Source organism: Crocodylus porosus, unplaced genomic scaffold, assembly GCF_001723895.1.
Source record: "Crocodylus porosus isolate Cpor-Errol unplaced genomic scaffold, CroPor_comp1, whole genome shotgun sequence".
Classification (NCBI taxonomy): domain Eukaryota; kingdom Metazoa; phylum Chordata; order Crocodylia; family Crocodylidae; genus Crocodylus; species Crocodylus porosus.
The window spans coordinates 193,600,763-193,619,498 of record NW_017728906.1 but is presented as its reverse complement, the minus strand read 5'-3'; the positions used below and the strand labels follow the sequence as shown (position 1 = coordinate 193,619,498).

The window sequence follows — 18,736 nt, the reverse complement described above, 5'->3', positions numbered from 1 at the left end:
GTGTTAAAAATTATCATAAAAGATTACTACTTAGACCCGGGTTTATCCAATAAGAAAATTATAATGCAGCACCTTTAGGTTTGAAATTGACATTACTCAGCTTAAGCTCAACCCTTTTAGGTTTCTCTGAATATGCTTTCTTGGGACATGTTTTCCTGAAATGTGTTGGGTGTGCCAGGTGGTTGGATCCAGCTTTTATCATCAAGGCTGAACTCTGAGCAAAAACCGTTAGGACAGCTAATCCTGCAGCTACAGCTTTGCTGTTGGGGCCCAGTCAGTTCCACAATGAATATGAACAGTTAGTTTTATCATTTTCGTTAAACTATGACAGACAAATTACATTTGTGGGTTACGAACTTGCAAGCTTTATATTAGCTAATATTACCTGTTAGGCAAAATACCAAATGCCTCCAAGAAGCACATATTTATTGCTTATTAATCCCGCTGGTTCTGGCCACCACACACCCCCCACCACCCCTTGTGGATCTACATAAGGCACTCCATTATGGTTGTGACAGGGTAAAACAGGCAAGAAAGTGTTAAAGTCTACCTGCTTGGCACGTAACCCAGCAGTGGATTTAAAAGAAAAATAGCTGCAAGAGGAAAAAGATAGGCCACTGTGGATTGCAGCCCATGGTGTATAGGGGAATAGTTTCATTTTGTTTTCTGATAAACAAGTAAATAACTTTGAGGTGAGTACAAAGTTGTAAGTCACCAGAAGCATAACTAGAGAGGAGTGGTAGTGCACAGGGCAGCAGCCCCAACCTCAGCCTTTGGAGGTGAAGGGAGCACAAAAATAGCTGCCACTGGCATCTGGACACACCAGCAGCATAGCAGGCTGCCTCATGTGTGTGGCATAAGGCTGCCCTTTTACATTTCTGGAGGTAGCAGTCCTTCCAGAGCTGATCAAATAGCCCAACAACCTGTATGGCAACATACAGAAAAGATACCTAACAATGAAGAGCTGATGGAAGAGTTGGCAAACATATATTTCCCCTAAATTCATAGATTCATAGATTGTTAGGGGCTGGAAGGGACCTTGCAGATCATTGGGTCCAGCCACCCCTCCCCGCCTCCCCCCCCCCAACTCTAGGCAGGAAGACAACTGGGGTTAGGTGACCCCAGCAAGGGGACTGTCCAGTTTCTTCTTGAAAACCTCCAGGATAAGTGACTGCACCACCTCTGAAGAGAGTTTAAACATATGGACCCCTACCTCCCGCCCCGCCCCATCTCATGAAAGAGAAGCTACTGAACAGCCTGGGTTTTTTACATACAATGGACACGACTACATGAGATGTTTACTGCAGAGTTGACTAATTAGCTCCACAGTTAATGTCTCAGCATCTACACATGCAACTCTATTAGGCTGCAGTAAACTAATAAAATCCACCACAGGATAGTACTCATAAATGCAAGTACTATCCCACTGTGGAGTTCTTTAGTGCACAGCAATGCATGTGTAGACACTGACCTAGCTTGCTGGGGCACAAGGGTGCTTCAGTGCAGGGATACCTGCTGGCTAGCCCCCTGCTGGAGCACCCTTATGCCCCAGCCAGCCTCTCCACAGCACATTGAGCTGAGTTGGAGTAGCGCTGGGCTGACAGGCTGATCCCCAGGCCTCCTACCAGCCAGGGCTGCTCTGACCTGGTTCAATGACTGTGCAGTAACTTGGTTTACTGCACAGTCATTTAGTACTTGTTTATACACTTCAACCTCCCTGGACAAAGGGACTTGACTTGTATAAACAAGTACTACATGACTGCACAGTAATAACTGCGCATCCAGTGTCTCATGTAGATGTGGCCACTATTTGGCTAACAGAAGCCATAATCTTCAGCTGAAAGGGTCATAAGCAAGGAACCAGGCTTTCTCTGATAAAAAAACAAAATCCCCGATTTTCAGACTAAAAAAGTAACCCAAAATCCACATTTTTCCATGATCAAAATGAAACACCACTATAGATACCTATATATCTATATATGAGTGGTATTTCATTTTGATCATGGAAAAATGTGGATTTTGGGTTACTTTTTTTAATCCAAAAATTGAGATTTTTTTTTTTATCAGAGAAAACCAAGATCCCTAGTCATAAGATTCAGCTGACTATGATTGGGTACAATCTTGTGTGTATAAGTGGCAAGTAAGCCTCTATTCAGGACAACACACTACCTCTGTAGACCTGCTGAGCAAACTCCATGCTCCACAAACCTGCACATACTCCATTGCAGGAGTAAATACTTGAGCTGCAGACCCTGAGGTCAGACTCTACAGAAGATATCTTTGTCCAGCTCATTAAAATTTACAAGAGTTCACCACTTCTAGGAAGTCACATGGCCTTCCCCTCCTCCCCACCTCCCCTCATCCTGCTCCACAGGGGTCAAGCACCTTCCTCAGGTCTGTTTTATTCACTTTGTTTTCAATACTTAATTTTTTTTTTTGCCATTATGCTTGACTTCTCTACTCTGCCCCACAAAAACCAGTGTTTTCCACTGCTGGAGGTTAGAAGAGGATTTTTAATGACCTATTGAGGATGGCATGAATAATTTAAACCTTACAATAGCATTAAATTAGTTTTGCTTGTTATAAGACATAAACCATATCATGGAGGGGGATTTGTTCTCTTTTTTTGTTTGTTTACAATGAACTGATACAAAACCTTACATTCTGTTTTCTTTGCATTAATGGGGGATTTAACTATTCCTTCATTTGTTTACAGCGATTAGCATCAAAGCCTTTAAAGCCTATTTTGATTGCACTAAGTGGATTGAGCCAATTATACTGGTATTTTTCGATTAATTAACATGCGTGAGGCAAAATAATATTGTGCGTAAATTAATATAGCTAATCGCGTGTCCTTCCATTGTAATTTGCTTCTTACAAATGGGCAGGTCCTTAGCAGTGAGTGTCAATATCACAGCAAATATTCAATGTCACATTTTTGCGGTCATTTCGTGAGGAAATGATCCAAAAGATGGTCTGTACTTATGATTAAGTCTCCTCTCCCTTCCCCCATTGACCCAGCTGTAAATGGGTAGCTGATCATTTGAGCTGGGAAATTAAAAGTGGCTGGAGTGATATTAGAGAGGTACTTAGCCACGTTAGCCTGAAGTCAGTCAGAAGGCAGTGTAGCCTTATAGACTAACTAGGATATATACAGAAAGACCACAAGCTTTTGTGAACTCAATTTCACTCCATCAGATGCTGTGAAAGGACAAAATAGAAAAGAGTATAAAGTGGAATGTGTGATTAGAAAACAACAGGTGAGAAAGCAAGAGGTCGGAGGAGGAGGGAGGAGGAATGCTGTGAGAAGCATGTAAGTGAAGAACCCATATGAGGAAATAGGTCACAAAAATTAATCTAGGTAATGAGATAAGAATCCATAGTCCCTATTTAAAGCATACTTAACACAGTCCAGTTTGTGGATGATTTCTTGTCCTGTAATTTCCCATTCAACCCAGTTTTTACAATTTTGCCTGAGAACAGTAGTCCTGAGGTCAGGATTGTCCAGGGAGGTTGAAGTGTTTTGCCACAGGCTTTTGTGTCTTTCTGCAACTGATGTCAGATTGGTGTTTGTTCGTTCGTCAGTATAGAGATCAACCTGTCTGTCCAATGTAGGCAGCAGACAGACATTGTAAGCAGGTGATGGCATACATGCTGTTAGAAAAAGTTTAGGTGAATGAATGTTGGATGTTGTACTCCTTGTTATTTGAACCAGGGATGATATGGTCTGTATTGATGTGAGGGCATAGCAGACACTTGGATCCACTGCAAGGTCAGGTGCCTTGGTGAAGATGGGAGTTAGTGTGTTGCTTAAGAGATGCCACATAAGGACTATTTGAGGTTGTGGGCAGCCTGTAAGCCAAGATAGGTTTGTCCCTAATGGCTACTTTGAAATAGTTATCCTTTTTCCCGAGGGGTTAGAGGTCATTAATTATATGATACTAGCCACATTACTCCCTCGTGTGCTGCAGAAATCGGTTTGCCTTAATTCTGCTGGCTGAATGCCATGGCCTACTAGGGTAAGGATAGACCTTTTGCCCACATTTGGTTATATCTTAGTCTTATCATCTTGTTTTCATGTCCAGTTGTTACCCAGTGGCCTGAATATTATTTCAATGGGGCTTTTATGTGAAGGAAAGCTTACTACAGGTGTATAGATACAGCTGTAATACTCTGATGATGACTTTGTTATTATCATGGTACCTAGGTGCTCTGGGATTCTCTTGTGCTAGGCACTTTACAAACGTAGGTACAAATGCTATAGAAACTAAAAACTGTGGAGGAATCTCCTGGGAACTGGTGCCGTCAGATGCAAATGCCACATATGCCAGTATGCAATGCACAGTGGGGAAACCATGGAGCAGGCAGTGTGTATTTTCATCGGAGCTGGAACTCGGCTGATAGCACACAGCAAAGGCACAAATTAAAAAGGTAGAAATATAAGGAGAATACTGGGAGAGAATCAAGGATCTGCAATAGTTAAGGAAGGAGAAGAGGTTCTTGAAAGTGGCTGAAGTGATGAGGAAGTGGAGAGTCAATGAGAGGAATCAGTGGTTTCACTTAGGGCAGTAGTGCAGATAACATGGGGCTTGCCTGGGATTTTGCAGAGAAGGAGAATTATTGAGAAATAGTTCTCAATAATTAAATAGTTAAAACTCTTTAAGGAAGTTGGGTGGTTGGGGCTCTTACTCTGAGGGAAGGAGATGAATGAAAGGAAGGATTTTTGCATCTGGAGGACCTTTGGGTGCCTCTACAGAAGCATGGAGGCTGCTCTGATGTGCTGTAATTATGCTGAAGCATAGCAGTTACAGCACTCCAGCAACTTCCTATGTCTTGTGTATCAGTGTCCCAAACAAGCGTTAGTTCAAGCATGATTGCTGCCATTTTTAAGTGCGGGGATACTGATACATGAGACACTGTGGTGCTTTAATTATAGCAGCTCTCAGAGCCACTCTAATTAAAGTGCCGCGCCCCCTTCCCCCCCACCATACCCCTGGAGCACGTGTAAAAGGACCCTTTAGGCTGTCAGGAACCTTGTCAAATGCTGAACTCCTGAAATGACCTGGATTTGGGGCCATGATGTATTCTGATCTTATGGGGGGAAGCTGGTGTAGAGAGGGATAGCCAAAATTTAATTGAGCGTGTAAGTCCAAGGTTGTGTCACCCTCCAAGGTTGGTCCTGACCCCTTCCAAGAATAACCACTTCATTAAGAAAAATATTTTCCCTAGATCAGATTGTTCAAACTAAGTCTTTGGCATTCAAAACCTGGTTTCAGAATAACCCAGAAAATATACCGTTTGTATTTTATAGAGAATCCATATCTTATCCTGTATTGACATGCAACTAATGCAAAAGAACTTCATTTGCTTTCTGCCAGCAAATGTTAAGCAAATAGTAACTCAAGAACCACGAGGTTTCAGTTTCTATATAAGCCCATTGAGTGCCTTTTCTCATCCTAACAGACTTGGCAAACTGGGGAGTACTTCAGTGACTCATAATTCCTCCATTGCAATTCTGAGCAGCACTGATTTCAAGACAGATTTGTTGAGATGCTGAATACACACAGTTTCTATTAAAGTCAACGGGAAATATGAGTGCTCATGTAGGGCCACACTGGTTCTTGGGATTGCTTGGATTGTGTTACTATACAGCTCCAACTCCAGAGGCAGCTGAGTTCCATCAGAGTTAATCAAGTCAGTCCTTTGCATGAGAATATCTGAAGCCAATTAGATAAAGTTAATTGTTTTCTCATTCAATAGGGATTGCCACCCCCACCTTTCTAAAACTCTTTTATTTTTAAATCGTTTTATTAAAAAGTGAATTTAGTGTGTGTGAATAGTGCTTGATAGACAGCTTTGCATTTACCCATAATAAGATAGATAGATTTAAGGCAACTAAAGACTGTACAGTAATCCTGCACAATAGTGTATGCTAAAATAATGTGGAAGGATTCTCTGATGCTACCGGAAATAACGTGAGAAAAATTTAGTGGGAAGACAATAGCTATCAAAGTTGGACATTTGCTATAAACCCTGGGCTTACAATGCTTATTCTTGAAAAATAAATTAATTAGTCATTAAATAAAATCAAAATGTTATGGGATCTTTACTGATCACAGCCAATCAGGACCTTCTGGTGGGTGTTCACCTGAAGAAATTGGGTGTAGCTCAGGCAGCAAACTAGCTATCAGCCAGTTCTTTAAAGCATGTAGACCAGTGACAATAACATAGAGGGATTTTGAGACTGAATAGCAACAACTGGATTAACGTTTAATTATAAAGTTAGCATTCTCTGATAGTTCAGGCTTGTAGCAAGTGGCTAGTCTTCTACTGGAGTCCCCAGAAGTGAAGGGGTCCTATCAGCCCAATGTGTCTCTAAGTGCAGGTGATTTCAGTGGAGTTACCTCTGGCTATAGGCCATAACAGAAGTGCTCACGGTGTAGCTCTTTCAGATTCCAACAAATCTGTTAAATACCTTGTCACAAAGACACAAAAAAAGGAAGGAAAGAAACCACTGGCTATCGCTTGAAATTCTTAAGGTGATGTTGGCTATTTTTCTTAAAGCTACACTTTCATGTGGATTTGGGGAGAAATTCTTTGGCACGTGTATTACACAATCCAGACTGGCCCCTTAAGTACTTCAAACATAGATATTGCACTTTCTAAAAATGAAGTATCTGGCCCCAGGAGGATGACACAAAGAAACATATACACATGCCCATGTTTAGGCACCTAGGAATCTTTGAAGTTCAAAATGTAGACCAGTGCATATGGGGTTTTGTGGTTGCTGGGGCAGGGTTATTTCAGATAGCTTTAGAGTATTTAGGTGCCTCATTCCTTTAGATGCCTAGTTTGCCGATATGGATCCAGGCCTCTACTAATCTTCTCATTGCATAGTATTTTACGGTAAGGCATTCACGTCCTGATTTGCTTCATTGTTAGTTGATGCAGTGAGTGTTCTTAAAAACATTAACAGGATACTTAATCTACCTGTAGTTACGTCATGGTTCGCCTATAATAAATGGACCATCATTTGTGTAAAGCTCTGAATTAATACAGTTCTTGTCTGAATGCTCTTTGTTTGGAGCTACACTTATTTACAGCAAATACTGATAGTGTGCAAACTCCTTGAAGAAGTTGTCTGGTGGCATCTAAAAATGGTGGAACCGGAGCTCTGGATCGTCTGTAACTCCGGCAACTGTAAGAATAGATGGGATCGCGCCCCATTGCTATACCCTACATCACCCCAAGCTCCACCCAGTGCGTTAGCTCTCCCAGCTGGGGACTAGGGAAACTGCAATTCCGATTTCAGCCTCCTGTGATGTTACCTACCTAGTCCATCCAAAGATCTTGTGAAAACCAAGCAGGTAGTATAACACAAAGAAGGGAAAGTGAGTCTTCCTATTTCTAATATAAAATACAAATATGGAATAGAAATTGAAATAAAACTCTACAAAGAAAACTTCATACATGTTAAAGGAGCAGCAAAGGGCACAGTGATACCAAAAACTACTGTGGGTGTTTGTTTTGCAAACACACAAATGAAAAGCTGAAGAAAAAAAGGAAAAATGGGAAAGGTAACCAGTGGGATGTGGCCCTATCAGAACATGCTGTTCCACCTTCTGAGCCATGCCCCCCTTTACCTCTCACAAAGAAAGAGGTACCTGATGTTTCCTGTATCTGTTTGTCCCTGTTCCACCTGTCAATAATATTATGCTGAAAGCTGGGAGAAAGCAAAAGCAGTCAATTTTTAAAGTCGGTGTTGTAGTTCCTTCTGAAAAGTAAACAGCATTTTTGATGTAGGCAAAAAAAGAGAGAACAAAACAAACCTTTCATCTCCTTCCATAAAAGCCATATTATAACTTTTTTTTCATGTCCTTTTTCTTATCCCCACTCTGCGGTCCCTCAAGAATCAGCACAGTGTTTTCTTCCCAAACAGCTCTCAACACAGACTTGAAAATGTCACCGTTAACAACGAATTATCCCAGCTGTACAGACAGCACAGTGGTCATCAACAGTCCTCTCTGGAAGCCCTCAAGGCTCCAAACTGCTGATAAAAAGGAAAGTAAAAGGGGAAAAGGATTATTCAGTAAATAAATTTGACTAGTATTAAGAATTTAACATCATGGCTGGCACAATCAACTGACTAAAGCAATATATCAAACGCGGAACGGCATGCTATACATTTCACTTATGTACGGTGCGCCTTTGAGAATAGCTAACAGGGGTGAAACACAGAATTGTAGGTGACAGCCCTGATAGATTTGTCAACCTGAGCAGCTTTGCTTTAAACCTAAAGGTGGAAGCTCCGGCTCATTCTGCAGTGCTGAAAGTCTCACAGTCCTGAGGGACACTTCTATTCATTCCAGTTAATTATTAACGAATATTTTTAGTATTTTAAGAAAAATATAGTTGTGGGTAATATTACTAAGGAAAATACTCATCCATTTCAAGAGCTCAAGACTTGACCGCACTTTCAGGAGATTCTCTGTACATTGGGCTCTCTGAAAACCTGACCTTTATTTTGTGTCACCAATAGGAGAGAAAGTCTCTTGAAAGTCTAGCTTCAGTTATTACTGGAAATACTCAGCTGGATTTTACAGTCTTTACATATATCGCAGAGTTCCTTAGAATCTGAATCAGGCCCATAATTTTGTTGCAAGGCAGTGTTTGGAGGCAATTTATTTTCATAGCTCTGTAGTTTCAGTGAATTAAACTATATGGAAAACTGGAAAGCAGCAAATGGTTTGATTCTATAAGATTCTCAGTATAGATAAATAATATATATTCCTTCCATATGAATTCTGTGGTTGTCAAGCATCTATGCAGAGTGGCCTGGTCCCCTAAAAGGGATTAACACCCTCAATACCCATTCATTCTAGTGGGCATTTGTTCACCACACTATGAGAGAACACATGCTGTAGGTGCAGACAGAAATGCAGCTTCTCCGTCTAACTCATGGTACCTCACAGAAAGCACCACGAGTTAGACCAATGCTCCCAATACAACAGATATTAGCTGTTGGGTTGGGAGGGTGGGAAAACAAGCTACAATTTGGAACCAACCCAGGGAGAGAGGCTGCACCTCTGCAGCCTCTTCCCCTAGCCCTGCCCCCGCTCCCCCCCGACCCCTCGATGCTGTCTCAGGGTGGGAGGGAGAGAAGACAGGAGAGGAAGGTCCATTCTGGGGTTTCTCCACCCTGTGCTGGAGTGGGGGGGTGGGTAGATTGGAGACCACCACCTCAAGAGGCTCCAATCCACCCTCCCCCTCCTCCCAACGTGGCTGGCCAAACCCCAAAACAGACTTCCCTCCCTTGCCTTCTCCCTTTCCCATCCTGAGACAGCACTGGAAGCTGGGCTGTGCTCCAGCAACCCAGCCCCTGGAGCAGACACAAGTTAATGAAGGTGCTCCACTTTGGAGCACCTTCATGATGGTCAATTTGAAGCAGAGCTTCTCTCTGCAGCAGAGCTCCTGTGTTTGGACATGGCTTTAGAGTGCTTTCAAGGGGCTGATAATGTGACAAATGTGACTTCTGTCTACACCTTGTGCAGGTAAAGGTTCACACTAAAATAACCAACCTTCGACTTCTGCCTGCACAGGGGAGAGCAGCAGTGGAGACACAGAATGGCTGGGATTCACTTGCTTTAGTGCCAACTGGAACAGCTTGCCACCCATCTTACCTGCCTGCAGCATGGGTTCGCAGAGCCCACATCACTGCTTTGGCACCTCACAAGCTGGACGTGCATTCCCATTTGGCTTGGGGCCTTTGGGCAACAGGACAGAAATGCACAGCAGACAATGGCAATAGGGAACAGCAGTGGATGGACCAGAGGTGGCTGAAACCATTTGCACCCATGACAGCACCCAGAACACTGTCCCAGCTGTGGGGAAAGCAGCAGAGGTACAAAGCAGGCATCCCACAGGTAGTAGCCAGCAGACTGTGCCCTGAGCAGCAGCTAGGGATCCAACCGCATCCTGGTCAGGGCAGGCAAGAGGGGATCTCAGCAACTGTGCTGGCCCCAGCAGCTTTACCTGGGCTTCCTGGGGCTACAGCAGTAGTGATCCTGCCACTCAGAGCCTGGCTGGCAGCTGAATTGTGGGTCTGCTGACCAGCCTCCAGTTTTGGGTGGCACATGCTTCCCCACATGCACCACCCCGCTTTTGTTTTGCACACTTTTTCAACCTCGGGATATCCTGGGGTCAAAAAAATCCTCGCGGTGTTCTCTCTCAGCGTGGAGAACACCTGAATGTGCAGTATGTGGGACTGCAGATGCAATGTCTGGACATGGCCCTATAGGCTTTATCACCTAGGTTGCATTAAATTGTCTGAAGTTACAGTCATCAACTTCCCTTGCCACCATTCTGACAGAACAGATACAGAATAATTACCCATTTTAAGATGTACAGTTTGCACTTGGTGTCAGATTGCATAGTATTTGGCATGGTTTAGTAATCTGTGCGGTGCATATAGAAACCCCGTTCTCTCATCCCATAGTCTCACTCTAATCACAGAACCACAGAATCATGAAATATTGTAAGTGGAAATGAATGTTAGGCGATCAAAATCCATCTTACTGCCAATGATAGGCTTGCTCCAATCATACATTTTTCTGTTCCTTTGTCTGGTCCAATACTTAGTGTTCAAAGCAATGTCTGCCTATCATTCTCTCAGAGGATGGTTATGAGATCAAATAGATCACCCTGTCAGGTAGATTTTTATTCCCTGACAGCGATTCTCACCTCACCCTCTTACATTCTTCTCCTTGCTTCTTATTGTACCCCACATTATGCTAAATAACTAAACTTCAAATGCTAAATAATTAAACCTGAAAATATTTATAAATGGTCACCATGTCCTCCTTTAATATTGCTCACCATTAAAATACTCACAATTTTGCCATTTGCCTAATTAGCATTACTGCAGTGCTCCCTTTGCTTAAATACCACTAACACAACGGTAACATTCATTTCTTCCTAATTGGTAATTGTAACGATGTTAATAGCAGTAGTGCAGTGGCTTTAATCTTTCCTCTTAAATCATACATTCCAGCCCCTTAATCACTGTGATTGCTCTTCTTTGAACTTATCCTAATTAATCTACATTTTTCTGGTAATGAGGTGTTCAGAAATGGAGTACAATATTCCAGGTGCACCTAAATGCACCAAATCCACAGTCCACTGAAGCTGACAGAAAGAATCTCATTTAACTTCAATGGGTACTTGATTAGCCCATTTAGAAGAGGAGTTATATCTCTGCTTTTAAATGAAGTGTTTGCACCCAAAATCACCTTGATTTTTTTTTAAACCCATATTATGTTGCAAACAAATTTCTAATTTGCTGTCTTCTACCACCATATTGGTTTCTTTTGGCAGTGATGTTTTCCAATTTTTAGTCCACCCTATGTACCTAATTGCCTTTACCCATACACATCTTGGCATTTTATCCCCCAAAAATGTAATTTTATTATTATTTTCTGACTATATTTCTAACCTCTTTAAGATCTCTTCAGGTCATATCCGTGGCTTGCTGGAAGTTGCTGGAATTTGCTTTCCAGTTTAGCATCAGGGTTCATTAGCAATATGTTAGTTGTTATGTGAGTTTATGATTCTGCATTTACATGTAGACTTTTGCACAGTACCAAGAACAAAGCAATTGGACAATGAATAAAAGACTTCATAGAAAAAACAACCTACGGGTTATATCAGTAGGAATGCCAAAATCCTGCAAGGTTAGCCACAAATGACAAAGAGAAACCTGTGACCCTTTGGGAAGCTTATTCTGTTGACAGATTTCAGGCATAATAGGACTGTAGGTGTTCCTGAGTTTTTCATGAACCTTGCTGTGAAAAAGGTTGATACCATGGGGTTGTCACCTGGTGCTCTGGGGTTAAAAAAGAGGAACAATATAATTTTTTTGGCAAGCTTTTGCATCTTCAGAGAGCAGAAATCTGTAGGACAGAGCATCTGAGGCCAACAGTAGCAGTCAGGCAACATATGGGGGAAAAACATCAGCAGTCTAAAAATATCTGAACAGAAACATTTTGAAAGAACAGAAAGTAGAAGAAGATGACTATCTAGATGGTAGATTAAAAGGAATAAACACCATGAGGCAAGGTGAACTATTGGTTAGCACAGCAATGAAGTATGGTAGGTGTCAGAGGCTCAGAGGTTTAAGCAACTTCTTGTCAGCCTTTGCAGAGATATCCTGCTGTGAGTACAAATGCATTTGGCCTCGTTTCTCTGAGTCAACAAAGCACTAGTACAGGCAAAGGTTAATGTATCTGCTATTCCTGAGCAAAGTGTGTAACACAATATTGCAGAGGTAGAAATCAGTGTTGGGGCTCTTGTCATTTCAAAATGACTGACAAGCTGGAGAGTTAGAGTTTTAAACTGATATATTTTTAAATGTGCAAGTTTTAATTAGGTTTAAGCTATAATTTGGGATTCTACACTGGCTTTTTTCTTTGTATATTTGTTTAAACTCCTAGGCATAAAATGTATATTTGTTTAAACTCCTAGGCAAATCACATTCAAATCATAGTTATATTTCTAGTGCAAAGGCACATGGGGCTGGATTTCCTCAGAGTGCTATATGCTACAATAAAAATGTCTGGAAGTTGCTCTATAACTTTGTTTAAATTGTGGATCTTAGGGTGTTCCCTCATCAGGACTCTGGATACGTGTACTTTATGCTACACTTGTTTATTGAGCTAATAACCCTTTATGCTCTAAAGCGATTTATACTTCTGAAGAGAGACAGCGAGCCTTGGTAAAGAGGCCTGGTCTTTAGTTATCAAACCAATCAAGAGATGCTAACACTTTATCAAGGAAACAGTTAATTATGTCATTGTTTCTAGAAGCTCATTCAGTGTTTCTAGGTCAGATTTCTCAGTATTCCCATTCCAAAATGTCAGCCTAAAAGCCAGCTACTGACCCCAGATATCAATCCTAGTCCAGCACCTTCCCTATAAGGCTATTCTTCCTTTCCTGTAGCTTCTGAACCATTGGTGTGAATAAGGGTCTGGGCAGACATGGAGGTTTTGGCCACACAAACCTAGTTCTAGGGTCAAATTGGGGCTTATTTCAATAACCACCTGTCATTAAATGCTTCTACACATCTAAATTTTTGTGCGCACAGACTCCTTACGCTTGGAGATGGACGATTGTGCAGGCTGAATCAGGGTGCATTGTGCCATTCCAGTGAAACAAAATAGCCATAAATCCCCCAAACCAGATGGCTGAGCTGAAGCTGTGTGTGCTGTGCATCACAAGAGCCAGAGCATAAAGGTGAATCTGGCATTTAAAACTTAGATCACCTAACTTCCACATTCCTAATGCTAGGTTTCTTATTTGCTTTATTGCATGTATCACCTGTTTCTGATACCTGTTTCCCTTAGCTTAATATCAGTGGGCTAAAATACAGTGTCCTAACTCAGTTTTTAGTCAGTCCTTGAAATGACTTCAATCAAACTTAAGCATGGTCATACAGTGAGGTTTGCTGAACAAGGACCTTTACAAAATGCCATCCAAGGAAACTGGAAACCTGACTCTTTTCATGTTACTTTTAGTATTTCATGCCCTGGAAACAGAATTCAATTGCTTCATTCACTTTCAGTCTGCTTGCCCTGAAATTCAGTAAAAGAGGACTTGAGCAGTAGGAGCAAGAATGATCAAAAAGTAATTAGTTCAGCCCAGTAGAATGAAGCCCAGTACAATGCAGTTGATGGTTTCCACAAGGCCTAACATTTTTTAACTATTAGCACTTTTCCCCTGACTGTACACTGTGAAAAGAGGTGCTCTGTTCCCAAACTAAATGCTGTGGTGAGTGCATCTGCAACCATAATAATCATTAGGAAACATGAAAAAAAAGACAGACGCAGCACTCCAGTATGGAAACTTTAAGGAATAAAACATATTTTGATAACAATCACAAGGCTGACCCATTTTGCATTGTTAACTCTTTCCTGTTTTGTCAAGTTTAGGTTTTCAGTGCCCAACTACATGAGTAGAATCCAATTTGGTGATCTCAGAGGGAATGACATCTCAGTGGGTGCATATACATGTGATGCTACATTGCCGTAGCAACGTGGTATGGTCACGTAGCATCGGTGGTCACAAACCGTGACTCTGCAGCTATGTCACCATAGCAAGCATTCCCTCATTATAGTGCGTGATGGTGACATAGAGGCCAAAAATAACCATGCGTGCATGGCACACGCTGTTGCTGCACCATAATTTAGTACTTCCATAAGGAAGTACAAAATAACAGCACAGGAACAACAGTGCCTAAGTGGCACATGTAGACGTGCCCACTGTGTGCCTGGCAAAAGTGCATCATTTTGGTTCAGAGTGGATTGCTACACTTTTAGTTAGTCTAATACCAAATAGACATGTTCCTAATAATGCTGATATCAGACAGAAGAAGGGACACACAGTCAGAGCTCTGCTTCAAAAAGGGATATCTGGAGTACTGGCATGACCTCCCCCCACCAAAAAAAAAAAGAAAGAAAAGAAAATTAAGATTCTTTTATACTCCAGTATTGGGCAAAAGCCTAAGCTTTGATATAGAAAAAATAGTACATTATTCTACACCAACGATCCAAAGCAAGCTAGAAATATTTTTGTCGGATGAAGGATGAGATTTTTAAGGCAGACCATGTGATTTAACTCTTGCACTAATTCTAAAGTCTTAAAACTCTGTAGAATACAGCCATTTTTCTAAAGATGCTGTGCATAAACAATATATTTGTGGTCCTCTCTCTAATCAAAAGCCTTTATTGTCATTTCCTTATGAGAGACAACTGTTCAACGAGGCTACTCAAATTAGTCATTGTAAATAATTAATTGGATGAATTTAACCTTGTTTTCTTTTGGCTGTTTTCTAGACCAAGTTTGGGTGGGGGTGGTGAATTCATTCATTAGTAACAACTTGACACAATTTATGTGAACAAGTTTTATCTGATGTTCATAAGTAGTTCTTTGCCTTGTTCTTAAATTTGTCATGTGTGAAACTCATGTCTATGCAACACAAGTTCTGAGCACCACTCTCATTCCAATTAAGCCCAAATAGATGCAGAGTTTGAACCTTGCGGACGCTAACTGCATAGTAGCCTAATAATAGTGTTCAGTAGCACATCCCAGCATAAACATTGCTAATATGCTACTGCACAGTATTATTAGGCTACCGCACAGTAGCATCACTATAAAGGCATACAGTGGTGCTACTGCACAGTAACATTAGTACCTCATCCAGTAACATTGGTTACTGTGCATTAATTTAGTGCTTTATTATACAAGTACTAAATTTAATGCGCTGTAACTATGGTGCATTAATGAATGTGTAGATGCGCCTCGCATCCTAAAATGTGGGGTTTTCTCTGCTCCATGATTGGATGACTTAACATTTTTAACCATCATAATTATAAGTAGGAAATAATGAATACTGTTTTACACAAAAAATACCCTTATTTACAAAGATGCATGGGTATTCAAAGCCAGGGCATATGATCCCAAACTAAAGAGAAAAGAAGAGCTAATTATCACAATTTTTGTCAGCAGCTGACCGCAACATTTGTTCAGAACTGAAATACTGAACTGAAAACTGGAAAAAATTTACAGAATTTACTCTGATCTATTATTCAAAATACATGTAAGATTATTAATAATGAAGAATTTGAGAATATGTACACATCCCCTACATGGCATTAATAAAATTATCGTCATTATATTGCAAACTACCCAGCATTAATAGATATTGTTTTCCACAGATCTTATGATTTCAAAGTCTTATATCTATAGATTGAATTGTTTGCATGGTAATTGATTATTACTGTAGTGGGTCCAGCTCTGGGGCAGGAAAGTCATTCCTTGGCAGCCAGCTAAATCCCACCTTGCTTGCCCCCTCTGGCCTCTCAGGGTCCCACCCTGTTTTCTCACCCCCATGCCTTGATGTTATGATTGGAAAGGCAGATGCTTCTGGAGGGAAGGGGTATTGAAGGTTAGGCCTTTGTCTGGGATAAGGCCCCTGTCCTTGACCCACTTTACTCTCACTGGGCCCCTACACCTGAGGTCCACTGTCTCAGGACCATAGGCTCCAATCCTGCCCTCATGGGCTGTGGGCTCCTCAGCCCCTGCTCTCACCCTTGTGGGCTTTGGGCTTGTGCCCCCAGTCTTTGCTGTCTGACATCACAGTCCTTCTGCTAACAGCAGTGCTAGATCTTTCAAAGAGTCTAGGACTTGGAGTGCCTTTGACATCCTTCTCAGTGGCCTCTTCCACCCTTACAGCCACAATCTGTTCCTCCAATATTTAAGTGCAAAAAAACAGAATATAAGCATCTGCTCTTAAACTAAAAGGTCCCCATCCTGGGTTAACACCACACCATGGGAAAACTACCATGCAAGGCCTCAAAATGCCTATCTTTGCCTACCCAGTAGTGCAGGGGTTTCCTGTAGCTTCCCTACAGCCTGATGTCTTTCCCCCTCATCCAGTCAGGCCCTGATCCTCCCACGAGCTCTGCTTCCTGCAGCCTGCAGAACCAGATCCCCCTCCTTGCTTCAGGTTCTGGTCTCTCTCTGGGTCACCCAACCCACCACTTCTGTCCCAGGTCTGTCAATCCTGTGATGGAAGCCGCACTGTGCTGGCCACACCTGGGGTAGGTGGACATTTTATTCAAGGTCCCACTGCCATTATTAGTTTGTTCAGGATGCTGGAGCTATCCAGCTAATTCTTGGTTCCCTCTAACTTTCAATAATGGGATAGGGGCCCCATTACAGTTACAAAGCAGCTAGCTTACAATCTCCTATTAGTTATCTGGGTTAGTGTAATATCATATTCAACTGTTAAAAGTGACCAAAACATTTTTAATTCCAATTATATGTTATTTCCCTCTTCAATTTTCTTATAAGGCTAAGTTATAACGAACATAATGGAGCTCAGCCTATAATACAAAGCTATAATGACCTCAAGAGAAAATGGAGATAATGATACTTTCTTCCTTAATACTGATGAAAAGTGCTATGTATTAGCTAGGTATTATTAATAATAATGATTGGGATGGAGAAGGCCCTAGAGTTTGACTGTTTGAGTTCTAAGGATGAGGCTTTGTCTGTGTCAGACTTACTGCCAAAAGTCTATGACAACCTGTGTCTTAATCAGGGCTTTAGGTATATTAAAGATGGTAATGACACTTGGCCTATGTGAGCTGTCATGGGACCTTACATATGTCAGAGAAGGGTAATAAAGCACTGACCTTGTTAGAGACAGGAGATGAACTTCAGTGAATACTAATAACAGGGAAAGAGCTAGGAATAGGTCAGAGGTTGTCATGAAGCATTTCCTTTATTGAAGTTCTTGAAGATGCCCTGATTTTCATCAAAGTGACCCCAAATCTCTGAAATGGCTGGGATGAAACTTGGTTATGTCCAATTTGGGAATGGAATTCTGTGTTCAAGATGGGATAGCAGGACTGGCCCTGGACTATTTGAGATGTAGGGGAGAAGCATGACACTATGTCTGTTTCTCAAGTCCTCAGAGATCTGCATGGGGCCCAGTTATGTCCCATTCACAGTGGAATAAGGCTTCTCCATCACTGGAGGTGTTCAAGAAGAGGTTGGACACCCACTGGTCAGGGATGATCTAGACATAGATATGCCTGTGTTCTACTATAGGCATTTCCCATGATTCTTGGCTTTTCCGGTTGCCCTTGCTCTCTCCCCCTTATCTGCTACATGGATCAGGGTGTTTTTAAGCCTTCCCAGAGGCATTAGATGTTAGCTACAACCAAGGTTAGGAACTTTGACCAGGGTGTGCCAATGCTCCTGCTGGGAAAAAAGCCAGACAGTTCCTGGGTAGAGGGACTTGCCCCTACACTCAGGGTCAGACCGATCACCATATATTGTACTCCATTTGGGGTCAGGAAGGAATTCTTCCCCATGGTCAGATTGGTATGAACTGTGGAGGTTTTCACTTTCCTATGTAGCAGGGAGCACGGCCCACTACTTGGGACCTCTTGAGAGGAGCATGCCACCCACTCTTCTCATCCCATAGAAATTTATATTTCTGACAGGATATAGTTTTTTAAAAATCATATATATATACACACACATATGTATACACACACACACACACACACACACATTATTTTCTAACATGAGAGCTCACACTGTATGAGGGCATGGGAGGGATGATACACATGGCTTGGAATGGGGGTCCCTGCCATGGACTGCTTGCTGGATACTAGACAGAGCCTAGGGGGCTGCAACTGCCAGGGTTTTGGGGTGACCACAGCTTGGCAGGAGCAGGGGGTGGTTAGTGTGAGGCTCCCAGGGTGGGGAGACAGAACTGTGGAGGGAAGGGATTACTGGTGTATTACTTACTGGTTTACTAGTGAACATGTGCCCCCGATGTAATTCAGTAGGGAAGACAGCACCAAGGTAGATTGATATTTGGCTCCCCCTTCTGGAATTTACAAGGAATTCCATACCAGGCTTAATTAATTCGAAAGCCCAGTGTATGCAAACACTGACGTGACACTCCAAAATAAACAAGTTTAAATTTTACAAAACTATTTAAGTTAATTAGGATTAAACCCTGTGATTTTATAGATTTCATACATTTCATAGACATTAGGGCTGGAAGGGACCTTGGAAGATCATCGAGTCCAGCCCCACACCCAAAGGGCAGGAAGTCAGCTGGGGTCATAGGATCCCAGCAAGATAAGCATCCAATTTACTCTTG

At 41.9% G+C, this 18,736-nt stretch overlaps 1 long non-coding RNA gene across 1 annotated transcript in view; it reads right to left on the bottom strand.

Moving 5' to 3' along the window:
• Nucleotides 1-10,755: 10,755 nt before the first annotated feature.
• The window catches only part of LOC109306392, a 14,681-nt gene continuing 6,700 nt past the window's right edge, over nucleotides 10,756-18,736 (bottom strand). The window contains exons 2-3 of the long non-coding RNA XR_002099975.1: nucleotides 13,308-13,316; nucleotides 10,756-10,766 (exon numbers count right to left, since the gene is read on the bottom strand). This is a non-coding gene — a long non-coding RNA (uncharacterized LOC109306392). The remainder of the gene's footprint in view (nucleotides 10,767-13,307; nucleotides 13,317-18,736) is intronic.